General features: G+C 41.1%; 1 protein-coding gene and 1 long non-coding RNA gene across 7 annotated transcripts in view; one reads left to right on the forward strand and one right to left on the reverse strand.

Annotated features, from left to right (window-relative positions):
• Window positions 1–6,085: 6,085 nt before the first annotated feature.
• LOC121343879 lies at window positions 6,086–9,989 on the reverse strand. Of its 2 annotated transcripts, XR_005953749.1 has the most exons (4): window positions 9,634–9,989; window positions 8,081–8,187; window positions 7,794–7,887; window positions 6,086–6,223 (listed from the first exon to the last, which is right to left on the reverse strand). It is a non-coding gene; the product is annotated as an uncharacterized LOC121343879 (long non-coding RNA). The 2 variants fall into 2 exon arrangements; XR_005953750.1 differs by lacking the exons at window positions 8,081–8,187; window positions 9,634–9,989 and adding an exon at window positions 8,452–8,801.
• Window positions 8,913–26,409, forward strand: part of GNB1 (G protein subunit beta 1) — a 36,069-nt gene continuing 18,572 nt past the window's right edge. For 4 of the 5 annotated variants that reach the window (XM_041419395.1, XM_041419396.1, XM_041419400.1 and 1 more), the window contains exon 1: window positions 8,984–9,330. The gene's annotated coding sequence lies outside the window, so the exon portion shown is untranslated. The other variant, XM_041419397.1, reaches the window with a different exon arrangement.

Here is a 26,409-nt window from a genome sequence, read left to right on the forward strand (position 1 = left end):
ACAGCAGTCACCTCAGTGCCCCCACACACACAGGGCAGTCGCCTCAGTGCCACCACCCACACAGGGCAGTCACCGCAGTGCCACCACACGGACACAGCAGTCACCTCAGTGCCCCCACACACACAGGGCAGTCGCCTCAGTGCCACCACACGGACAGGGCAGTCCCCTCAGTGCCAGCACAGTGGGCCAGGCTGGGCAGCAGGAAGGGGTTAAACCCACGAGTCACCTGCTACTTCATACAAGCAAACAGCAAAGAGTCCTTGAGTTTCAGTCACATCCAGATGCTCAAAGTGAGAGATTAATAAATAATAAACAGGAGTAGCATCAGTTACAAATGCCAAAGGGGGATGATGTCTCTGGATGCATTTCTGCTGACTGGTGCATATTAGGAAACCACAGAGTGCTTTTAGCTTTGACTCCAACATTAATTTTGGCAGCGGAAAGAGGTTTTATTAAAAGTACTGAAAATGTCATTCATCTTTATTCGTATTACATTTGTTACAAGGATTTAAACCCCAATATGGAACTATGGGGAGAAGAAAAAATTGAAATTGACTCATCTGATCATAAAAATAAATGGAACTCTAAACATGTTTTAAATAGTAAGTACATTTGGGTATTATATTCCTAATACTGGAAGGTGGTGCTGATATGAACTGTTTTTCATGGTTTGTTTTTTTCTCTAAGGGGTTCTTTTTGAACCCCTTATAAACTAAATTATTTGTAGGTATGCTATGATGGTAGCCCATAATCCATAGGGGAAAAATAAATAAATAAAATGTGGAAATGTGAAGAATTGAAACCATTCAATTATTATTTTAAAATATTAAATTCAAGGAAACAAAACCATTCTTAGAAGTACTACCCAGTAATCTAAGAGATTTGAAATCCTGCTGTAAGTCCATTTACTAAAAATTGTATTTTTGTCTATTTTAGTTAATGCTGAATAGTACACTGATAATGCTGGATCTTTTCTAGGATGTTCCCAAGTTGAGGTTAGTGGGGAATTTAAGTTACTTGCAATTTAGTACCCCTAACCTGAAATCCAGATTTTTCTGCTGCAAATGCAAAATTTACAAAATGAAAAAAAAAAATTCTGATTCAAATCCCTACTGGCAGCACTGTGGCAGAAACCACAAAAGCCCAGTGGCCTTTCTGTTTTATGGGATTGGCACAACACCACCAGAAATGGAAGAGCTGATTTCCAGCTGTGACAGTGCTTGAGTAAAAATGTCTTTTAATCAAGCATCACCTCTCAACACACAATAATCACCTACAAGTAGGTTTTATTCTCAGGTCTGAAACAGGATTGTTCAGTGAGTGAAAAGTTACAGATTTTTAGAGAACACTGGGTTTTTATGGGTTTTCTTCCTAGCTTTGTGTTTGTTCATGACAATGTTATCAATGGGAAAGGGGGAGGTTTATGTTACTTGGAGTATCTATTTTTTAATGTATTTCTTGACTCTTTGCAACTTCTTAGTCCAGACTTGTTTGTGTTTTAAGGTTTATAAAAATATTTCCCATCAAAATTATTTCTTCAATAAATATTTTGGCTTGACTAAGCAAAACTATACATGTAGAGGGGCTTATTTTTTTCCATTATATGTAATTGTCTTTGTATAAATCTAAATTTCACATGCTGTTTATTTATTAAAACATTCATTCAGACTCTGAAAATCCAACTGTTTTGGCTGTTTGTACTTGGTCAGTTCTCTTGAGCAGTGGCTAGAGAGATGTCACACTTTATATAAGTTTTGTTTTGCTGCTTGGAAAAATGAATTTTATAAGCATGTTCTCTGTACCAGGTCCTCCCAAGGAAGGGTTTCACAGAATTGCTGACAAATGGTTTAAGATTTGGGATATTTACTGTAACTGTAAGATCCCAGAGATCACAGGAAAGTTCTCTTTTTTGTGCATTTAGAATGCAGCCCAGCCCCTTGCTTGAAGGACATGAGAACTTGGCTGTAAGTTCTTTCATTCTGAGCAGCAGCTGAACTGTGTTTTGCTTGGTTCCAGCACATTTTCCCAAATAAATATTTCTTTTTGGAGTATGGGATGTAACCATCACTGAACTTACTCATTTTATTACCTACTGCAATTCCATTAATGCCTACTGAACTTTCCAAGCACACCTTCTCTGTGGCAATGAGGCTTTGTTTGACTTCACAGGGGTTCTCCAAGGACAGTGGCACAAGTCCCCTGACCATGAATATTTTTGTTTTATAGCTGCATTTTTGTTTGCAGCAGCACTGAAGTTCTCCTTCAGCTGCAGGTCAGGCTCTTTGAGAGAACAGAAATGGTTGGCAGCAGCTTCCTTAGGACACACAGCTGTGCCCACTTTCCCACACTGCTCTGTCAAGGATGCAAGAATGGGATGGAAGCTCCATGGGAATCTGACACACAGCAAGGTGAGCAAATTCTTTCTTGTCTTTAAGGTATTTCAAACTTCACCACAGGTCTGGTGTGTCTGACATCATGGAAAGTTCAGTAGCTAGGCTGAATTCTCAGTGTGGATTCTAAACTCCCAGCATCTCCTGGGTCCCAGTTGTTTTTCTGTTTGTTGCTCAATGAACCCCTTGAGGAAAGTCCCTTTAAGTGGGGAAATATGAGGCTTTAATGGGGAAATATGAGGTTTTAATGGGGAAATATGAGGCTTTAAGCTCAAACTGCTTGATCAGCCTTCATGCAACCCAAATGTTACCTACTTAAAGGAAGACCTACATGTGTGCAATGGGTTGGGTGTGTTTACAGATGTGTGTAAACACACAATGCATTCTAAGATGATTATAACAATTCCCTGTGTTGTTATTATATTATTTTCCAAGAGCAACAAAGGACCTTTAAAAGCCAAGCTACAGCTTGCAAGTTTAAAGGTACAGCAAAAATGTAAACTCATAATAAATACCTGAGTACAAAGGAAAACCAGAATAATCCCCAGCACATGGAAAAGAGCTCTGATACAATTCTGATTCTAGGAAAAAAACACTCAAAGCTATTCTTTTGGCTCTCTCAAGATGGATTTGTTTAAATAGAATGAAAAAAAAAAAAAGATAATTGGTGTTTGCTAAGTGCATAAGCATGCTCATACCAAGCATGAGCTTCAGAGTTGAAAGATGAAAAAAAAGAAAAGTTCAGAAGACAGCTTCCCAGCAGAGAAGTTTTGTGATTTGTTGAATAAGTATCCACACAGATTACCAAAGTCTGTATTTGTGTCACACTGTAGGATTGTATCACAGCATAAAATCAGGTGCTGACTGTGAGGAACAGCAGATCCAGGTTCAAGCAACACCAACATTTCATCTCCCTTCTTTCCATAAAGTGCTGGGTGTTGGTGGCCAAAGAATTTCACATCACTCTGCATCAGCTCCTATGTCTAAGACAACAGTATTTGTAATTTTTTGGCTTTGGAAAATGCTACAAGTTCTGCCAAACATAGGAACTAGGAATAAATTTGTATTATCGTTGAAGTGAGGGATACCTGTGGCACTGATTTTTTTAAATGGGTCACAAGGGGTAAGTGCATAAGCATTGCTCATACCAACCTGTTTAAGCTTCAGAGTTGAAAGATGAAAAAAAGAAAAGTTCAGAAGACAGCTCTCCCAGCAGAGAAGTTTTGTGATTTGTTGAATAAGTATCCACACAGATTACCAAAGTCTGTATTTGTGTCACACTGTAGGATTGTATCACAGCATAAAATCAGGTGCTGACTGTGAGGAACAGCAGATCCAGGTTCAAGCAACACCAACATTTCATCTCCCTTCTTTCCATAAAGTGCTGGGTGTTGGTGGCCAAAGAATTTCACATCACTCTGCATCAGCTCCTATGTCTAAGACAACAGTATTTGTAATTTTTTGCCTTTGGAAAATGCTACAAGTTCTGCCAAACATAGGAACTAGGAATAAATTTGTATTATCGTTGAAGTGAGGGATACCTGTGGCACTGATTTTTTTAAATGGGTCACAAGGGAATAGGAGCAAGGTTTTTTCCCTGGAAATGACAGCACCTCCAGCCATAATTTGTGAGAAAACAAGATTAGAATTTGTGAGAAAACAGAACTAGAGATAATGCCTTTTTAAGGACATGGAGCCCAGTGTGTCCTGCTCCAATTCTGCCTCTGTTGAGGACAAAATATTCCAAGACAATCATGTAAGAGACATGATTATAACATTCCCAGGAACACATCCAGGAAAGCTCCGGGCCTTCACAACTCTGCTGCTTCCCTTACACAGCAATGGATTTTTCCAAAGGATTTTGAAGTGACTTCCAAAGTCTCTCAACAATTCTGAACTAGCTGTCTTTGACTCATTTCACACATAACCCACCCTGACCCTCCCCACAAGACTGGAATTCAGGAATTCCATGACTGCATCAGTTATAAACTCAGGTGTATGGACTTTGCTATTTGACACAAAGACTCTCAGAACCAGCTCTCCTTACCTTAAAACCTTGTCAATTATATTCTCTGCAGACTAACACAGTTTTGCTAATTTTATGCCATGTTCTCAGAAGTGTTTAAAATAACTCTTTTGTTCCATAATAATAGGGAAACTGAAAGAAACTGTGAGAATGCAGAATGTAACTAAGGAGACTGAGCTACTCCTACTTTTTGCTCTGCCTGGCCCCACTGAGGATTTCTGTTCAGTTTGCTTTTACTTATTTATTTTCTCTAATGAATAATCTTGAGATTCTGCTACCTGGGTCCTTCCTCAGAAGGTAGCAGTGATGATTGTCATCCAATTGTTAAAGAAGTGGCAAATAACAGCAGGTTGGAACAGCTCTGAATTAGGGTTTAAAAAATAAAACAATAGTAAAAAAAAGAGTTCTGAACAGACTCAGGATTGAAGCACAGCTGAAGTTGAGACATTGTATAAGCTTCCTTTAATTTTGGTGCAATGTCAGGAGAAATGAGAGTTCTCCTTTTCTTTAGGGACCAAATGGAGAACTTCAAACTAATTCAAAATCACGTGAGTGTCTCCTTGGCTCTCTCCAGGGTTCATAGAATGCACTCTGCAGCCATCAAAGGATACAAAGGCAGACAAAATGTTATGGAATGGGAATGGTGTGATTCTGGAGTATGAGGTGCAGTTTTGAGTCAGTCTATTAAAAACACTTATCTGAGGTAACAAAGAAAGGAGGAAAACATAATTATTTATTACTTCAGCAATATCCTTACACCCTCTGAGGAGCTCTGCAATTTTGAGAAGTGCTGATTTTTCACCCTTTTGTAGAAAGCATAATTTATACCTGTTTGGTGACAGTTATTCTTTCAGAGCCCAGGAGCATCTTGATTTACTGTAAGAATCGTGCAATATTTTCACTCGGGTAACAACACGTAAATTTTGATTATAACAATGGTATTTGCATGCAAAAATTAATTACCTTAGGAAGTGAAACTGCCCAAAGCTTCACCTAACTCAGGATGCTCCCTGCAAAGGGGTTAATGTCAGCTGATTGAGAAAAAGGTGCAAGAAATTGTGCAATGGAGAACTGTGGAGCAACCTTTCTACAGAGAGGTTTTCTGTAGCTCTAACCCAGGACCAAAACTGTAACTTCAAAGTGGACTAACAGAAAAACATTAAAATTTGTTTCATTAATTATCCATACCAGATCTTCAAGTATTCACAGGTGTTTTCAGCTAAATTTGTAGTTTTAAACAGTATTTTTGCAGTGTACAGAAAGAGAGAAATTTATATCTGGTAAGTCCACTTAATTCTGGTGATTTGCACATTCATCTACTGAACAATGCAAACCATGGCAGATCATGGATCTGTGTGAAGAATTAGGATTAAAAATGAAAAAGAAATTTAAAAAATAAAAATAATGCCTGTGCAGCAGGATCATATGAGGACAGCAGAATAAATCACCTTGTTGCACACAGCAATGTGGGATTCCTCTGCCAGGTTTTAAAATGCAGCAAAACTGATTTGTCCAGTGAGATTTACAAACCAAAGCCCACCTGAACAAGCTCCCCTCTGTAAACAACCATTTCCAACCCTCAAGATCCCTCCCCAAAACTGCAGAGTAACTGTACATCAATCAAACTAAGAACAAGATGTAGTGAAGTCACTGGATCAGAAACAGGAACTATTGCAACAGTTGTATTTTTACAAAAGAATAGGTGTGGTGAAAGCATTGAATTTGTGTAAATGTGCTATAAACTCTTCTGACTGATCCAGCTCCTTACCCAAATTCCATGGATTTGAAGACATGGCAGAGCACAGACCTGTGGACAGAAACTCCCTTTAGCTCTCACGAAACAGAGAATGCATAAAAATTAGAATTAAAAAAAAAAAATAGAGATTCCTAGGAGAGGATAAGACCTGAATGTGTATTTTATTTTAAAAATAACCCAAACCATGTTTAGTTATTAGAACTGTACCACTGGTAAGAGGATGTAAGAGAAATCTAAGGAGGAAAAGCAGCATCTGTGTGAAAAGAACGTGCAATGGGAAAAAAGCACGCATTAGTTGAAAATTATATCAATTATAATTATGTAATTTATGATATCATTAATTCACAGTGCAACTGTTCTAGTCCAGTAAGAAAATCTCAGTGCAGCTATTTTCTCAAAGAAGCAAAATGTGATTTACTATTTGCTATCAATCTCAGAACGTTATTTTTGTTCATTACACAGATTTTTTTTTTACTGTATGATCCAGTACTAGCTGAAAATTTTCCACAAAATCTCTTATGATTGAGAATTTTTCCATTGCAAAACAAGGACTTTTAAAGAAAATATTTTATGTATAGTACCTTTTTTTGCTTAATGTATTAAGTGGTCATTCTTTTCCACATAAACAGGGTATTCCATAAGGATATTTTGACCTCTGCTAAGCCTAAAAAGCAATCTCTAACTAAAAAAAAAATTAAAAAAAAACAACATGCAACTTGCCTACTATAAATCTCACTTAGATTTAATGACTAAAATATTGTGTTTAACTGCTTTTGAAATCTGTAGGCAACTTTGCAAGTATCTAATAAACTTGTGGTGTTTCTTAAGCACTTAGATTTAATCAGTATTTTCCAGATGGGGATGCTGGATGAATCTCTAGCCTCAGAAACACTGACATCCCCATCTGCATACAATGTGGTTGCACAGATTTTAACAGGATAATTCCTGTCCAGATTTCAGGGGTGGAACAGAAATGGTTACTGGAAAGAACATTAGCAATTTGGGACAGTAATTTAAGAATAATTTACGTAAATTTCTTATTTTGTTATTTGTAAATCTCAAGGTGATGAATTAAGTGCATCATAAAAGTTATTTAAAAATAAACATTTGATCATTATAAATCAAAGGCTTAACCACACCAGGATCTAATAGTTTTTCATAACAGCCAACCTGAATAATAGCCAATCCACTTTCCTACAGTTTAAATGGCAAACCTGCTCTTTCTTTTACTAATTAAAGGTAACCACACCTCCCTTCAGAAGGCATGACAGAAGGAACACTGGTTTAAATTATAGGGAAGCAAGAATCTACTGGGGGAAGAGTTTGCAGAAGAAGAAATATTGGCCTCGTTCATCCTTTTTTGGTTGTTTTTTGTTGTGTTTGAGGGGTTTTTGTGTGTTGTGGGGTCTTTTGTTTATTTTATTACAGTGTATTCGTGCTGGATATGTTTTAATTGAAAATTGGCTATAGTGCTGTGGGTTGTTTTACTTTTACTATAAACCTATTTTGGTTGCCAAGTAATCTCACCTTTTAGCAATGTATAAACAAATATTAGGGAAAAACCCCAGATTTAGATCTGTGATAGGAGGAAAAGTGACATAATAGTATATTCTCTACTTACTTTTCAATATTAATTAGGGTTTCAGTACGAGTTCTGGTGGGAAATGATTCCATTTTGGTAACATGCCTCCTGCCTGGTTTATGTGAGGTCCCATCTGCAAGACAGAAATTGCAATTTTATGCTTCCTTATTATTTTTTTCCTACTTTCTCCTACATGCAAACCCTTCCAGAGCAGTGATGGATGCTGTGAGGAGAACATGAAAAGAATGCTCTGGAAACTTTGGCTGCGTGAGTACCTTAATAAGCAAAGCTGGGAAAAAAAAAAAAAAAAAAAAAGAAATTCTAACCTACAGAGTTGCTATTTGTCAAGCTCCTGAGGGAAAGATCACCAAATCACAGATTTGTGAGGGTTGGAAGGGCTCTCTGGAGATCACCCTGGCCGAGGCAGGGTCACCTGGAGCAGATGAAATAGGAACAATGTCAAGGTGGGTTTGGGATGGCTCCACAAAGGAAGACCCCGTGCACAGACTCCCTGCCACCCTCATGGAACGAAGCTCTTCCTCATGCCGAGGAGGAACTTCTGCTTTAGTTTACAGTCATTGCTCCCCGTCCTGTCGCTGGGCACCGCTGAGGAGCCTGGCACCATCCCCTGACACCCCTCGGAGATATTTTTATTCATTAAAGAGATCCCTCCCCAGCCTTCCCTTCCCAGACTAACCAGGCCCAGCTCCCGCAGTCTCTCCTCACACGATGATATGAAGATATTTATTGCTTGCCAGCCTCTTGTGAGCAGCATTTTAAGGCCTGTGGTCCCTCCCGCCCTTTCCCGCTCGGCAGCCCGGAGCACTCCCATTTCACACGGCGAGGAGGCTCTGCCTCTCCCAGCCCTGAGCTTGAACACCATTTGCGCGCTCAGTTTCGTGTCTTTTTGTTCACGTCCGGCTCTTTCAGACTCGTTTTCGGCCTGCAGGGCCGGCGGGGCGGCCGCGATCCCCCTGCCCGCCGCCCGCCCTCGCCCTTTGTTCGCTGAGGGGAGGGAGCGCGCGGGAGCGCGGGCGGGAGGCGGGAAGCGCGCGGCCGCCGCCAGCGTGCGGGGCCGAAGGGCGTTGCCCGCGCGGGAGCGCGCGCCGCGAGGCTCCCGGGAGCGCGCACCGCCCGCCCTCCCTCCCGGCCGCGCTGGGCGGGTGCCCGGTGGAGGCGGCGGAGCCTCCGGTGAGGCTCGCGGCGGCCGGTGCGGCGGAGCCCCGAGCCGGGGTTTCCCGGGCGGGCAGCACGGGCGGGGCGGAGGGAGGAGGGGAAGGAGGGAGGTTCGCCGCGCCCAGGCTGCCGCTGCCCGATGGCTGCGGGGAGCTGAGCGGGCTGAGGAGGAGTCGAGACCCAGCGACACCCCCTCTCCCCCGCGGATCCCACCTTCCCGCTCGGCTCTGCCGCCTTCCCCGGGACCCGCCGGGCGCATCGCGGGCGGCTCCCCCGCTCCTCCTCCGCCGCCTCCTCCTCCTCCTCCGCCCCCCTTCCCTCCCCAGGCCGGCGGGACGCGGGCAGGACCGCGGGCGGCGGACGGACCGGCCCGGTTCATGAGCAGCGGCCGGGAGGGCAGGTAACCGTGTGAGGGGTGCGGGGAGGGCGGGGGTCCCTCAGAACGCGTTTCCCGCCCGCCGAGCCCCGGCCGGCCCCACCCCGGGGCCATCTTCCCTCGGCTCCCCCTCAGCCCCGCTCCTTCCCCTCCCCCGCGCTTCCTCCTCCTGCCGCACTTCTCCTTTCCCTCTCCTTTCCTCCCTTGTCCTCCCCTTCCGCCGCCGCACCGGGGGCCCCCCGGGCCGCCGCCTCCTCATCGCCCCCGTTCTCGGCGACCCCCGGTATGGCGGGGTTGGAAATAGCCCCCCTCCCCCGCGCTTCCCACCTCCTCGGGGCTCCAGCTTCCCCTAAAAAAGAAGTGTGTTTGTAGCTGGAGGAGGAGGGGAAAAAGGTGGGGGTGGGACTGATTCCCTCTCGAAGGCTTCCAGGCGAAAAGGGAGGAGACCTCGGATCTTGCGGGGTTCCATTTTTAATTATAATTACGCTGTAGGGGTCTCTGCTAGACGGTTTGGGGGTCCTGTCTTAAGCCACAAAAGGCGAGTTCCCGAGCGATCCGGCCGGCAGAGGGAATATCTGGAGAGAGATCCAAGGGGAAAAAAAAAGGAAAAAAAAAAAACAAAAAGCAATGGTGTGGCCGCTGTAATGGTGGAAAACTGATTAAGAGGAGCCGGGGGTGAGACAAACAGGGTAAGGCTGCTTCCAGCACCCCCAGCCAGCCGAGGGCTCGCAGATGGGGCTCATGCTGGGTGTGCTGGGCGAGGGAGGGGTAGGGAAGGTTTTGTTCTCGTTAGAACCGGAACCGAGGATGGATTCAAACCGCATATTTGTTCCCCCATGTATTACGGTGCTGCATATTTTTGTGTGCCCGTAGCAGCGATAACGAAGATCATGGAGGGTGTTTGCTGTAATAGAAAGATGGAGTTTTCTCCGTGGAAATGTTGTTTAAAATATTGCTTCAATTCCGAGCTTTTTATCGAAAGGATTTCAGCATTTTTTTTTATCCATGTAGGGTTTTAATCCTACAGCTTTGTAGGGAACGAAGATGTGTAAAGCCTTGCATGTAAATATGAAAGAGATGAGGCATTTTATTAACAAAAAAATCTTACCCAGAAGAAAATCAGGATGATGTAGAGGTTGTTGTAAGATGTCAATTTATCATTCCTGAAGATGAACTGAAATTTTAACGAATGTGATATTTCATTATTCTCTAACAAAGTCATGGCTGGGACTCGTTTTAAACCAGGCATCCTTTCTAGGATGTGCCACGTTATTATGTATTGTCTCCACAGGAGGAAATAGGAGGAAAGCACTGTAAATGTAAGGCTTAAGTGATTATTGAAACAGCTTTTGAGAATAGTTGGCTCAACTTGGGGAGGCGATTTAAGACTGAAAAATTAAAAACGTTTTGCTGCTGTGGGATATCTGCACCTAATCGTGAGACATTTATCCCATATTTTAAGCTGATCTGGACACGAGGATGTGAATCAAGACAAAATGCTGCCGATGTGTATGTGAAATACGCGTGAGGAAACGAAGATAACATGTTAATACCTAAATCCGTCCCTAAATGTGATAGATCAGAGTTTATTTCTCTCCCTTGTGCTTGAGGAGAGGAGAAGGAGAAGGGGTGATAATAGTGTGGTTGTTTTGGTGGCTGCAGATTAGCCAGGGTGTCTGTTTGATTTTCTTTTTGCTGTGAATGAATGGATCTCTCTGTGCCTGGGCCCAGTAGCTGCAACAAGATGGCGTTTGCAGCAAGGCAGCTCTCATTTTTCAACTCCTCCTCACCCCAGCTTTGCCAAACTAGATCTTATTTCGTAATTGTCTTTTAGATTTACTTTCTCATTCTCTTTGCTTTCTTCTCTTCTCGGGTGGGGGTAGGAGGAGCGTTTGGAAGATTGCTGTGAGAAATCTGTGGGTTTTTTGGGTTTTTTTTCTTAATATGTTGTGAGCTCCTCCAGATAGGAACTAGGTGGGAGGAGTAAATAGTTTTATTGAAATGTTCACATAGGCCCTTAAATGAATAAAGGGGGACACGATTTTCATTTTTACCTCGCAGTGCCTGCTCAACACCACCAAAATGTCCCTGGCTTTTATGAAGCCTGTTGCTAAAAACCAGTTTTTAATCGTAGAGCACAGGTACACAAAGGCTGCTGGGCCGTGGGTCTCTGCTGGCCAGGTAATCTCAGATCAGAGCCTGTGCAGACAGGTGTCTTTGTGTGGCACAAGAGAGTCTGCTGTCTGCTTCAGAACACTCACAGTTTGTGGAGGGTTTAAGGCTGCTGCTGACCCAGAATTGCTGCCATCCTCTGGGTAACTGTTCTTTTAATGGGTGAGAATAAGAAAGGCTGGGGGGGGGGATCTTAAAACAGCTCTGAGTAGTCTGTTTCAAAACAACACTGCAAATTTCTAAAGCCTTTTACGTGTGGATTTTAGTATCTTTTGAGAAAAATGGACTTTTGATTTGTAGCTCCTGTGATATTTCACTACAGTGCCAAACACCTTAACTTTGGTAGCCTAAATAAAATAGCTTGGTTAATATTTGATATACTGGACTCAGGCTTAAAACAATACACTTCCCAGCAAGAAAAATAAGAAATGCTTGTTATGTCTCCTGTATTCAAGTGACCTCCAAACCTTTGATATTATCAAACATTTTACTACTGTTTATCTATTACTTAATGTATAATCAGTTGTTTGTTAGTTTATTGTAGTAACCCAGCTGTAGATCATGCAGAAGGAAGCTGGGAACAGCAGAGCTGATTTTCAGTTGAGGCTTGCAGTGCTGGTATTATTCTTAATTAAAAAAAAAATAGCTGAAATTAGTTGAGTGCATTTTATTCCTCTGAGGACATTTTTTAAAAATTAAGAATACTGTCCAATGAGCTGTTTAGTTCCATTGATGTTAATGTCCTGTTAAACCTTAAATTACTTGTGCAATTTTTTTTTTTGTTTCTACTACTTTGGCCCTTTAGTACAGGATCAGAAAGGAGCAGAGTGAAGTGAGATTTTGGTTTGGGTAAGATAAATTACATTTATCCTTGTTGAGTCCTTGCAGCTGCTAAGTCAGTACGTAGCAGGCATCCTAGCATGAAATCTTTGACAACATGGTAAATTAAAATTCCACAGGAAATCTTAGCAGAACAGTTTTTTAAATCACCTCTGTCTCTCATGGAAATATGGAGATGCTGTATCTGGACTTAATGAGAATTCTTGTATAAGTAATCAATGAAGTTCTGTATAATCAGGGAGTGGATAAAATTCTTAATATCATCCCAGAAGAAACCCTCCACAGCTATTAAAAACTTTAAAGCTTGAACCATTCAACCAGTTTACTTAGAATAAGAAAACCCTTCAACTAATGCAATTCCAAGGCCCTTTAATTATAGTAGAAATAGATATTGTGTTTGCAGGAGGATGCCTTTTCCTGAAATGAAGCAAGATGTTGGCTGCACTGTGTAACTTCCTGGTGCTTCCATTTGGTCATGTGGAAAACAACTAAACTGCTTCTTCTTAAATAGTAACTTAGTTATGATTTCTCAATCCCTGTGAAACCAGATGCCAATTCATCTGAAACTTTTGTTGTTTTTGTAGATTCCTACCAGGCCTGGAGCTGTGGTTGGGGATGTTAAGCAAGTGTTGGGTTCAGCTGGTTTTGTAGTTACAGCAATAAAAAATGGGAGTTGTTTGCGCTCTGTGAAACCAGCAGAAGATTTGTCTCCTCCACGCCGGGCTCAGCTCGTGTTCTAGGCACTGAATTGGATTAAATTCTTACTGTCCATGGATTTTGGCTCTCAGCATTAGTGGATTGGTAATTGATATTCTCAATTTTAATATCCAGTTTTAGCCATATGGCACACCGTATTGTCTCAGCAATTGCATTTAGCGCCGCTCTGTTGTGAGCAAGTTGAACTGGGAAATTGAGCATCCAGTTGTTGAATTACCCTTAGGTGAGTTGTCCTTGGAGTCTCTAATGCCTGTGGTCATGGCAGAATTTTAGATGGGGTCCTTTTTTTGTACAAAATTTTACTGGTTATGTGGCAAAAAAAAAAAAAAGATAACCTTGAAAGCAGCTTGCTTGCATTAATGAAATGTTTCTTAAGCATGTGACTGAAGATAAAGTGGACATTTTTTGAAGGGAGCCTCTTGGTTGCTTCAAGTGCAGACTGAAAATGAAAAGAATACATGCTCCATTCAAAATGTTTTTTTTCTCCCCACTGATAAAGTTGGAACTAGCATTAGCCAAGGTCATGATAAAAAACAAAAATACCCCCAAGCCCCTATGTTTCTATTTAACATAGTGTCTCAATTTATTATTTCTTCACAGGGTGTCCAGTGTGCTGGGGATTTTGTGAGTGTGGATTTGTTTTTCACCAAACAGAAATATATGCAGAATCCATAGATGCTTGAGCCAACTGGTAGTTGAGCAGAACATTAAGAGGTTTTTAAAAGCTTTGAGCTGGCTATGAGCAGTACCTTTACTTGAGATGCCAAAATAATCAACGTAAATTACTGTGGAAAGCTTCCTAGTCCAAAAATGTGGACAGATTTTTAGGCAGAATATTGCATTTTTATTAAAATAGTAGAGGATTTCTGAGTAGAGAGAAAGGAGATGGTTAGCCTTGGAATAGAAATACACACTTAAAAATAATTTTGTGAACATAAAAATCAAATCTTGGCCTCTTTTTTTTTAACAGCTGACCTTCTAAAATGATTTCATGGCAATTCATGTCTTGTAAGGGTATTCATTTGTATTAACTACAAATGAATTAATGCATGAATGTATTAATACTTGCCCACTGCATTTATTGGAGAGATGTGGAATATGTTGTGATTTGTTAGTCTCATGAAATACAATGGAATATTTCTGGCTGTCTGGGGGCTTTGAGTGTACTGGTTTCAGGGGGTGATGTTTCCCTTGCCCGGTATATTCTTAGAAATGCAGGAATTTTCTGTCTTGAACCCAGCTAGGGAGTACTGACAATATTCATGGGTGCCATCTGGAAGCAGCCAAGATGTGGTGTCTCTTGCTATGTATATCTTACTCTCAGTTTTAGTGGGGGTGCTGGAATTAGATGCCTACATGGGAATTTTTTTTTTTTTTTATGTGTTAGCCAAAAAAATACTTTTTTTTGGGGACGTTATGGAAGTGTAATTTGTAAGGAGCCATGGAAATAATAACTTGTAAATTCTCTGCAGGGTTTTTAGTGCTGGCCTAAAGTGGCAGAAAATAGGGATACAGCCAGGTGTCCCACGTTGACTTGCTTGTTGGTATTTGGGGGTGGGCACAGCAATAAGGGCTCCAGAAAGCAGTTAAAAAGCAAATGTTGGGATATTGCTGGATTTAAGTCTTGTTAAAATCCAATAAAGTAACTCCAGCAGGTGTAAAATTGGAATCCTTTGGAAGGTGTTGCAGACATTTTGAAAACCTGGATTTATGAATATGTTCCCTTTGTCAGATTTTCTGTGGTAATTAAGAATTGTTGAAAACAGGGTATTTTTGTCATGAAGGGAAGACCCACAGTTATTTCTACATTTGATGGGACTGAAGGGTTAAAATTTGATCTTCCTGTGATGTGTGTGTTTTGGAATCCTAATAATGGATAAGTGAAAATGAGGCTGAAGAGCTGAGGAAGGTGATCTGAGGGAGCTTAAAGGAGACAAGCTGTAAGGTAGCTCTGTCATTGGAGGGGTAAAGATAGGCTAAATCTTAGAGCTATTTTCATAGATCATATTTAGAACTTGATGAGGGAAAAATTAGTAGCATATAACACAGTGAAGGCAAAGAGGCTGATTAAAAACCTAGTTGCCATTTTAATGGGAAATGTAATTCATTTCTGTAAGTAGTTTGTCTGAAACTGCTTCATTAAAAATAAGTATATGAATTTGAGGAGGTAGAATATCAGCTTGTCAAATCACTGCAATTTCTAAAGGTCCTCTGTTTAGAAGGGAAATACATTCTAGATCTCATAAGGCTTAATTGAATTGTGTAAACTTAAATATTTTTTTCCTGTGTGTTCCTACCTTGATCTGAAGGTTTGCCTACAATTTCATGCCAGTTATGTTTATCATGTTTTTTTCAGATGAGAATATTTTTGATGTCTTCTTGAAAACTGCAGTAATGCCTGCCAGCACTCCCCAAAAAAAAGAAAATATTAATTATCTGTAATTAGATAGATTAGATAATTTTTTGTAGCTTTATGTAACGTGGTCCTATATTCAAAGCTATGTATAGATTTTTGTCACTATTTTAAGCTTGTTCTTTTTTTTTTCCCCAGCAAAGGAAAAAAAAAAAAAAACTAAAACCAAAATACTTCTCTCTGGAAACTCAGAGTATCCAAACTCCTGCATGCTGTGTGTGAAAGTAGGTTTAGGGAATATTTTATCAGTTCAGATATCAGTGCTGATTTAGCTCATCCTCATGACAAAATCAAACTGGTTTGGGGATGAGGGAATAAAGGAGAAATTTCAAGGCTTTCTGTATGACTTTGAGACAGGCAGCTGTGGGTGTTGGCCTTCACTGACAGGAAAGGATGCCTTGTCTTTGTTACAGTAACCTTAATTACAGCAGCTGATGCCAGTTATTTTCTTTCTTAAAGAAAAAGAGTTTCTGCTGAACTGTTACAGGTGAGCTGTTCATTCTGTGCATCTCAATTTTCTGACTGCATTTCTGGCTTGGGTTAGGTGCAAGGAACCATCTTAAAAGTCTTGTCAGGCACATGTGCTTTGTGTTTATCCTGCCATTTCAGGATTTACTAAAATCTGTCAATAAATGGAGGTTATCTAAAATTACTTGCAAAACCATGAAGTTATTTGACAAGCTGAGTGGGTTTTGTTTTATTTTTGTGAAACATGAAAATTTCCAACACTGATGTGACAGAAGAATCTTTAATTGTGAGCCTCAAAATTGAAGTTTAACTTGCATGGATACAGAAATACACATGCCCAGTATTAATGGGGTGTTCCTTGCTGTAAGGACTTTCTCACTGGCACATCTGTGCTAACATGGGATGTTTTCCCAGATTTCTTTTCCTGAGGGTGGCTGGGCAGGATGTTGAGCTTCCAGATGTTGTTGGAGATCACATGTCCTGTCCAGATGTGCCTTGCGAGCTTGGGGTGTTGCTGCCCTTCTGTAGTCTGTGGGAAACGTGGCTTTCTTCTGGAACTGGAGAAATTAAATCTCTTAAATCACACAAAACAATTTGTATTCAGCCCAACTGTTTGGAGTTTTGTAGGTATTTGAGAGATTTACCAAAACAAATGAGGGATGGGAGGTGGCTCAAAGCTCCAAGGTCAAAACCGTGCAGAAGATGGTACAAAAGTGCCTTTTTTTGTTGATGCACAGATCTTAGAAGTCAGTGCTTTGTTATCTTCAGTAGTAAAATTTGTAAGGCCAGGCTGAAATGTTCACTCTGTCAACAGCACCGATCACAAGTCCCTGAACTTACTTCTTAGTTTGAAATGTGTGCAATACTGATATTTTCTAGTAGGATCTTCGTGGTGAAACCCAGTGCAGAAAGTCTGGTTTAGTCATATGTGTGAAGTTCTGTCGTGTTTAACTTTATTTAAATTATATTGGAGCTGATACATGTTGGTTAACACCAAGTGATTTGAGGTATGTGTTGAACACAGCAGTGCTTGAATCTCAAAAGTAAACTTGAGTTTCAGTATCTAAAATCTAAAAAAACAGTTATAACTGCATAATACAAAACGTACTACATTTTGTTTCCAGTAAATGACACAAGAGAGCTAAACAGAGCAGGCCTACACCTGCCTCAAGATGCTGAGAAGAAATCTGTTCATGGTCCTCTTGCATTTTATCATTTTGCTTCCCAAGGTTCTGGGGGGTTTTGTTGTTTTTCACATAGCCTAACAAATGTGTTGGGAGGTTGGTGTGGTAATTTTCCCTTTTTGTCTAGAAAAAGAAAGTAGATGTGATAGTCTGCTGAAATCTTTGGGGTTTGAAAGAAGCTGATCCTGTACTAACTGAGGAGCTGTCTTTGTTGGAACATATGTTTGATATTCCTGTTGCACGTTCTCCGTGAAGTGGCAGGGCTCTGGAGATAGGCTGCTGTCTGTGTAACAAAGGTGGTGTCTGTACAAAGATCAGGAACAGGCTGCTGGATGCTCGTGGCACTTTAATTGTGCTGCAGGTTACCAAGTCCTGCATTTCACTGCAGCTGTCAGATGTTATCTGGCCACTGCCTGAAGACTCACCGTGCAAGTTCCTTGCTGAAAATGCTGGGTAGTACTCCCAGAAAATAGGACTGAACAGGAACCACTTATTAATGAATTTAAATCTTGACAAAGTAGTGGGGTGTTCAAAAGGTGCTTGAGGTGTTGGGGAAGTGAGTTTCTGTATGTGGAAACTCAAATATCATACATGCTTTGGACAGTGAGGTCAAATTGGTTGATTTGACTTCAATTCTTCCTTTCTTCTTCTAACCATGGGCAGCAGATGAGGTTTCAGGAAGTACTGAAGTTCAGCATTTCAGGAAGTGCTGTGGTTTATCCTCCTGAGTGGCTCTCTGCTGCTCTAGGGTGGGGGAGCTTGTGCAGATGGTGCTCAGGGCACAGCAGTTACAGGTGGGAGCACTCAGCAGCTCCTCAGGAGCACCCAGTGCCCATCCAGAGGGGCTGGGCTGGGGCTCCAGGGTCAGGCAGAACCTCAGCAGCTCCAGAGCTCAACCAGCCTACCTGGCTGCTGGTTTGGCACCACTTTGCAGGTGGTTTTTTTCCATGAAGTAGGTGGGATTGTCTTCTGGTGTTTTCAGTTTTGTTTTTCTCAGTCAATTCCCTGGTGTTACTTAGGGGTTTTTTTTTCTATTTATCATGTTTTCCTCTATATTTTGATCAACTAACAAGATAGATACCATCTCCAGGAATGCAACTGGTACTTAAAGATTGACAGCAGAAGTTTTCAGAGAGTTAATGCAGATCCCTTGGGAAGAGGAATGTCCAAGGGTGAAAGCCAGTATTTCCTGCTGTACCTTTGTGCTTTCTGCTGTGATACTGGCCCTGGGCTGTGCTCTCCTATCAGCACTGAGCATTGTTGCCTTGTGTGTTCCCAAACTCCACTTCTCAGTCTAATGGATTCAAGGTCTCCTGTGTTACTTGGCTTTTCAGGCTCAGCCTTGCTTTTCTTGTTCTTGTGTGCCTTATTTTGTACAAACAGTACGTATCAAAATACAGCAATTGGGAGAAATCAATGAGCTACTCAGGGCATAAATCATTGCTCTCAAAACTAATGGAGCTGCTTGCACATTGATTAAAGATGGGGCATGATGATTTTGGGGCTAGAGAATAAAGTATTGCTCAGTCTGTTTTGGGGGAAAAGATTTGAGAAATGCCATATTTTAATCTCTGCTGAATATCTTTTATCTGCTATATGCATATAATATATTTTGTTGATTTTTAAGGTCCACTGAAATGCTTCTTATCTTCAGACTGGTGCTGGAAAGCAGCTGTTTTTCATGGTATAGCTAAACCTATTCTAACAGTGCTCTGTTAATCTCTTACTGAAGATCACTGTGCTGTTTGAACACTAAACTCTTATTTCAGTGAATTGAATGTATTTAGCTGGGGCTTGGATAAAGATCTTTTACATGGTTGTAAAGAATGAATATTTTGCTTTTAGCTGATCTCTGAGGCTTTGTACAGTCTGTGTAGCAGAGGCACAAAGGAGCAGATGGTTTGTTCCAATGTCTTAACTCCCCTATTTTTGTTGGGGCAGATGTGACAGCAGCTGTGGTGAGAAGGTAGTTATCAACTCACGTCCAGCCTGCCTCCAAGATGGGGTTACTTTTGTTGCTTCTGTTGGATTTTTCTTATTATTATTTTTACTTCATAAAAGCTTAATACAGTGAAAGCTTGCTTGCTTTCTCTGAGTGGTTCTAGGCAGAGCAGGATGAAGCAGCCCTGCTTTCTGAAGTGCTCTCTCAGGATTTGATGCTGACAGCAAAAGACATTTAGGGTGCAGCTCTTGATCCGTATGGAGGAGCACAATTGAGGTTTGGTGGAAGATGGACTAGCTTGCTGCTCCTGGAAACACAATGTGTTTCTCATTAGTGTTTCTCATTAGTGTTCTGAGGGCCTTGGTGCAGTGAGACATGGCAGCATGTGAGCTGCTCAGCCTTGCCTGGTGCTCAGGTCAGGGAAATGCTTTTCAGAAGCAAAGTTGGCCATAAAAGATCATTTTAGATCTGTAAATGTCTTCCTTAGATCAAGAGTAGAGATATGTCAATTTGATTGGCTCTTCATCCTTGTTTTTTAATAGATTTACTTTAAAGGATGTAAAAAGTAGGGTAGCTAAGTGTAGCTTTCTGGAAGTGGGTTGTATTTTTTAAAAGGGTGTAGACAGGAAGCAGTTGATTCTCCTTTGACTCAGTTGACTCTTTATTAGCTGGCATATGTAGAACAAAATGGATGATTCAGCTCCTGTTGATAAAATAGCAGAACTAAAATGTATGGAAATACAATAATGGGGATTTCTGCTGGTTTCCTGTGCTTTTACAGGCATAGAGTCTTACTGATTTATTTTCTGTGTTAGTATTTTTCATTTCTAGTCCACAGTATTTTTCTGGTTTTTTTTTTTTTTTGTGTGTTGTAAATAAGTGATCACATAACCCATTTCCTCCTCTAATGTAATAAATATTGTAGTGAAGATCTTAATGTACCTGCTGATGTCACTGTGATGGTAATATGTGAACCAGCACATGATTTTTAACAAGGTGAAGATCATTCCAAGCCAGATGTGTTGGCAAGCAGAGCTGAGAGAAATCCCATCCAGGCTTTTGGAACCCACTTGTTCTCTTACACTTTAATCCCTGACAGGGCAGCTGATCCACTTGATGGATTTCATTGTAATCTTCAGGATTTTGGTAACAGGAGGTGCCTCTGCCAGGTTTTGCATCTCCCCATTCATTTATTTCCCTGGGAACTCAGGGCAGTGTGATCCAGACACACGCTGGGCTCTCCTCAGCACCTACTGGGAAATATTTAGGGAGAGCTTGAGCAGAACATCATCGTGCTAGAGAAATCCATCAGTCTTTGTAAGGACTTGTGAGCATTTCTAAACCACAGAAAATGAACTGAAGACTACCTGAAAATTGGCTCACCCAGAAGTGACTTTTGAAAGACAATATTTGGATACTTAATGGAAATTCTCAAGAAATAAATTTCTTAATACGACTGCAATTTACTATAAGCATGTTCTTCAAGTGTGGTTTAAAAAACTTGGTTTGATACCTGAATAAACATGGTTTTAATGTTGACTTCCATTAAAAAGAAACAAGTATATGAATTTAGGCATGTAAAGTGTTTTCATGTGCTGTGTAATGATTCTGTCACCCTGGGACACTGAGAACTTCTCCTCCAGCTGTGTGCTTCCATTTCTGGCTTCTAGGAGAAAATGTTCTCTCTATAGCTTGGATTGTGACCTACCCCAAACCTATAGATTCAGCTGATAGACATGAGAGATCACACATTATATCAAAAGATAATATCCTGATACCGTGGCATTACTTGGTAATATCCCAGGAATATTGCAGTCTTACTTCAGTTATTAATTATTAAAGCAGGACTGCAATATTGCTGTGGTGTGTGTGCTGTGCCCTGCTTAGGTAAACACAGATTCTGGTGGCTTTGCAAATGAAGTGAAAATAGCAGTAAAAAGTGGAGTGTTCATGCTAAAAGAGTTGAAAAATGACAGTTGAAGTAAGAAACAACTTGGGTTACTGTAAGGCTCTGCAGATAGAAGCATCCAGTAATAAATGCTTAGTCATTTCTCTGTTGGTTAATTAATAGTAAAATATTCTCCTTCAGTGCTGCATGTGTTTTGTTTGTCAGTCTGAAGGGAGATGTGTGCTAGTGTGTGACAGCAAAATTGCTTGGGTTTGGATAAGGGGATACTTTAGGAAGTGACAATTTTCAGTGACTTTTTTTGATAAATGTAGCTAGAAATTGATGCATAAGCAGATTTGAAGTTTTTACTCTGGTTTTGGGGTTTTTACATTCTTTTTAAATGGTAAGATCAGGAAAGAAACAGTAAAACCACCACTGACTAGTTGGATAAAATTGGTGAGATTATCTATAGATGTGTTGCTCTTCAGAAGGACTAACTGCATAGAGATAAATTTGAATAAAATCTAGAATATTGGCTTATTGTGATTTAATAAATACAACTTTGTTGAGAACTTACTTACACTAAATACCAGTAATTTTTTTTTCTTAAAATAAGTTAACTTTCAGTGCCTGTTTCTTATCAGGAAGTGTAAAAATGCTCTTAAATGGGAATTTCTTTGAGAGGAAGACAGAATAGATGTAGTTAGGAAATGTTTGGGCTTGGGTCACTAAAGTACCAAGAGTTATTAATAGTCATGAACTACTTCAAAGATCTCTTAAGACCCTTCTTTTTAAAAAGTGTTATTTTAAGCATTTGGCTTTAGGCATTTGCTAAACTTGTAATATCAGTTCCTTTAGTTTTTTACAGAAATTCTCTGCTGTACCTAGAATATTAAAATTATTTTTTTTTATAATGCACATGGCTTCCAGATGCATTTAGAAAGGATTAATGAAGTGACCTGTTAGAGTCCAGATTTTTATGCTTAAATATTACATCAGTATGATTCTTTTTTTAAATGTAGGTCATGGGATTAGCATCAGGAAATGTGAGTTTTGGCAACGTGGGATTGTGTCTGCCATGAAGACAGCTGGAGTTTGTGCAGTGGTGGTGGCAGGAGGAGACACAGAGCACTTCACATCAGAGCTGTTCATTGCAGTCATGTGTCCTGCCATGATCTTAGCATTGTTGTCTGCTTGGTAGGCTGCTATTTTGAGAAAGTGCTAAACTATCCAAAAGGTTGATTTTCAAGTACTTGTTAAACAGAGGGAGGGATGAGTCCTTGGAAAATCGAGGCATGCAAGCAGGAGCTGATGGATTATGCATGATTAGCATTTTGGTGCCTTTCAGTAGGTGTTGTGTTGTGTTACTGTGTGGTAACAACCTCTGGCATATTGGGGAATTTGAGCACTGGAGTTTAACTTTTATGGTGAATTATTCATATTCTGTAGCAGTTTTGGAGGAGACAGAAATGCACTGTTCCTCTGAGGCAGTGATTCCAATTTGGGACTTTGAATGTGAAAGGGCCTTGCTGAATTTGGGTTTTGCAAGGTCTTACAAGGTTTCCAGATTTGTTCATGTTTTGTTTCTTCCCTTAATTTTCTGAAAGAAAAGCTTAATTTTTTTTTTCTGAATAGCAGCAGCTATTTATGGTGGATGGGTTTGTTCTGGCTTTTTTGTTATTTTTGTGGGGGTTTGGATTCTGAAGTGCCAAACTGAGGCAGTGAATTGCCTCAGTGCCTCACTGAAGGCAGTTTGGTGGATTGGAGGCTGGTCCATGCAGGTCTGTTCTGCCTGGTTTTTCCTGTTGTATGTGATGTTGTGTGTGAATGAGGTTACAGGGTGAAGAATGTGGCCAGAGCTTTGCCAGGACCCTAGAACTGACCTTTATTCTGTAGCCAACAATTTTCCTGTGTTCTGTGCAGCGAGGAAAATTTTTTTATGTTCCAAATGTGATCTTAGATCCATCGAGCTGAGTAGAAAAAGTGCACAATTTCTTCAGGAGGAAAGCATTTCTGGAGTTCTACTTGAAACAAAACACAAAAGCTCTAAAACTCTCAGCATCAGTGACTCTAGCAATGAAACCTGTCACTCCATATTGAGCTATAGGTAATAGTGAAGCACTGATGAAATCAGCTTGTTGAGTTGCAGCTATTTTTAGCTTGTGTAATTATCATTTTAGTCACACACTGCATTGAAAATGGAAATTGGTGAGCACTCCAGCCAGCCAAACGTGGCTGCTGCAAGATGAGCATTAACACTGATCGACCTGATGCTTGTTTTGTGTGTACTTCCCACTAATATATGGAAAAATGTCTACTGAGCACAGCAACTGCTTCAGCTGGGAACTTGGCAATTCTTCAGCACAAGAAGCAGCCAATACCTCCCACAGAAACATTCAGCTGTGCTGGCCTTGCACGACACAAGTGCTTTCAGGAAGTTTTCGAAGGAGTTGTACAATCTCCTGTTGTCCCTAGCCAGGGTGAGCTCTTTGGCAAACCTGTTAGGAAGGTACTGCTTGCTTTTCAAAGTTGGTGTGCTGGGAAATTACAGACGTGGCAGATGGTTCCCAGAAAGGAGACTTCAAATAAAGGAGGAGTTGTATCCTTTTGCTCCAGCGTATTTAGAGTTATGAATTCGGAATTATTATTTTATACTTCTCTAGGTTGTACTTCAAAGCTGCCCTTGGAGGAGGGGACACAGCAAAGACTTGGATTTCTGGACTCCAGCTCTGCACTCCCCAAGGAAATTCTGAGCTGGAATTAACTAACTCTTGGAGGGGCACATGCAGATCCTGAAACACCCTTTGAGCTTCCAGCTCTCTGCTAGAGCACTTAATGTTTTTAGTTAGCCGTTAAAATGAAGATGGGATTTTTTGGGGAGTTTTTTTGTATCCAGAACAATCTTGAAAGTTTAAATTTGAGACTTAATTACTGTTGCCTGGTGGCACATTGGAATTTCACGATGCTGGCAGTGCTTTGGCAAGGTGCTGTAATCTCTTGGGCATCTAGCTACTGTTCTGTGATAATAATCAGCTATGTAGACTGTAAGAAATGATTTTAATAAACTAACTTGCAGCTGCTGTTTCACAGCCATTATCTCTGCCTCGTAGGTGATATATTACAGTGGTGATGATGCTGGGTACCTGAACAAGAGCAGCCTAAATTAGGAACTGCCTGGCTCCATCCCTGCTGGCTCAGGGGTGCAGAGAGCAGAGCAACTGCACTTGAAATGGCTGGTTTATCTTAATAGTGATACTGAGGTTTGCTAGTAGGTTTTTGGATAGTTTGAGGGGTACTTTTTTGTTTTTTCTTCCCCTCCAGTACAGTTATTTTTGTTTGAGTGCCTTGACTAAAACATCCTATGTGCCACTCTTGCAGGAGGATGTGTTCTTGTGTTCTGCGAGACATTTTTAAGATTCACGTGGTGTAATGGTTTTGAAAATCAGTTTTTACTGGTGTGGGTTGAGATCCATGTTAAATTGTGTTGATAAAGCCACTCAAATACAATGTATACATTGATTGCATCCCCCACTGAGCACATCTCCAGCTTCTCCATGTTCTTGCAGCAGGGAGAACTGCTGGGAGTCCTGGGCAAACCTTTTCCCAGGGTTTGAGGCTGATCCTCAGTACCTTCTCTGAAGCCTGGCCCCACATCATTGTATATGAATAGCTGGTGTGTTTAAACACAAGGATGCCTTTGCAGCAATTCAGATATTTAGCCTTGGCAGCTAGTCAATGTGTGTGTAAAGCAGTCTTGAGAAGGTTGAAATTACATGCAGAATATTTGAGTTTTAATCTCTCATTGAGTCCATAAGTTAAGAGAAAAAGGTGTTTATCTGGTTAATGGTTTTGGAGAGGCTACAGTCAGTGTGTTTAATCTGCTTAGGAAGTCGCTTCATTTTGGAAGGTTATTCAGATTTCCTATGATGTTAAAATATTTCAGAATGCTTTCCGTACACTTCCAAGTCCTTTTTCTTCCCTGCATTCCTCAGCTTCTTGAAAAAAGTTGGTGTCTTCTGCAGAAATCTTCATATGTAGACTTGTACCTAGACTATGCTGGAGCTGAGGTAAACTAGGCTGGTGAGGGGCTTGGAACAGAAGCCCTGTGAGGAATGACTGAGGGAGCTGGGAGTGTTCAGCCTGGAGAAAAGGAGACTCAGGGGTGCCCTCATCACTCTGCACAGCTCCTGAAAGGTGGCTGTGCTCAGCTGGGGCTGGGCTCTTTCTCCAGGAACTGACAGAACCAGAGGACACAGACTCCAGCTGCCCCAAGGGAAATACAGGTGGGATATTAGGCAAAAGTTTTTTACAGAAAGGTGCTAAAGTGCTGGAATGGCTGCCCGGGGAGGTGCTGGAGTCACCATCCCTGGGTGGGTTTAACAAAGCCTGGATGTGGAACTGGGTTTAGTTGAGGGCTGGGTTGGACTCCATGGTCTTTAAGGTCTCTTCCAACCTGGGGATTCTGTGAATTCTCTGAAATTTTAGGCTGGGTTGTCAGCTCAGAGTAACTGCTTCAGTGTCTGTAACGAAAAAAGGATATTGGGCTAGCAGCAGTCAGTCAATTGGTCATCATTTTCTTTACCCAGAAATGAAGTTTTTGGCCTGTGGAGTTACTTTACTCTTTTTTAGCCCAAATGGCTGTGCTGTTTCTTCACTTGGAGCAGGAGGCTGTGGCCATTTGGGGACACTGGGAACACCAGCCCTGTGTGGGGCTGCCTCTCCTCCAGGTGCTTTGGTGTGGTGCTTTAACCACTTGAACCATGCTCCAAGTGTTCTGTGGAACTTTTTGTTCTCTGCTGTTTTTGAAACCCCAGTTTTTGGTGTCAAGGACCTGCAGCTCTGGGCCCAGCAGGGCTGTCAGGGCAGCTCCTCACAAGAACCCTTTACTGAGCCAGTGCTGCGGTGCAGGGAATGAACTGCCCTCTAATTTTCATGTTACTTTTACCAGGCTACATTTTAGCTAAAAATGGAAGCTTGTGGCAATGCAGATCTTTTTTTCATGAGTAGCTTGTCTGCTTTTGTCCTTAAATGAGCTCCATCTTTAAGGTAGAATTGAAAATATCTCCGTTGCCAGGACTGCGTTCTGCGAGCATCGCGGGGTGCTTTCAGCATCCTCAAGCAGAAATTTAACCCTTTGAAAAATAAACTCAACTTCTGTGGAAAAGTTTGCTGTTTATACTTCCTTCCTCTTCTTTCAGGCTGGTTAAAGTGGCTTTTTTTTTTGTTTTATTTTGTTTTTCTTTTTTGCAGAAACTGCAACACCTCTCCTGCTTTAATGCTGCTTTAATGAGGGTGCAGCACAGGACAGTAATGGTGTGTGTTTTGGCCTTTGCTATTGTGTATTCTGTGTGCTGTTAGTGCACCAGCATAAATTTACTTGTTTATATTTCAGGTAATTTTTTCAGAATTTCATTAGATTTCATTATCTCTATAGTGGGGGCAAGTTTTTTTCCAGTCAGGACTTCTGAAAGTTGACTGG

Source organism: Onychostruthus taczanowskii, unplaced genomic scaffold (assembly GCF_017590055.1).
Source record: "Onychostruthus taczanowskii isolate IOZ18803 unplaced genomic scaffold, ASM1759005v1 scaffold61, whole genome shotgun sequence".
NCBI lineage: Eukaryota > Metazoa > Chordata > Aves > Passeriformes > Passeridae > Onychostruthus > Onychostruthus taczanowskii.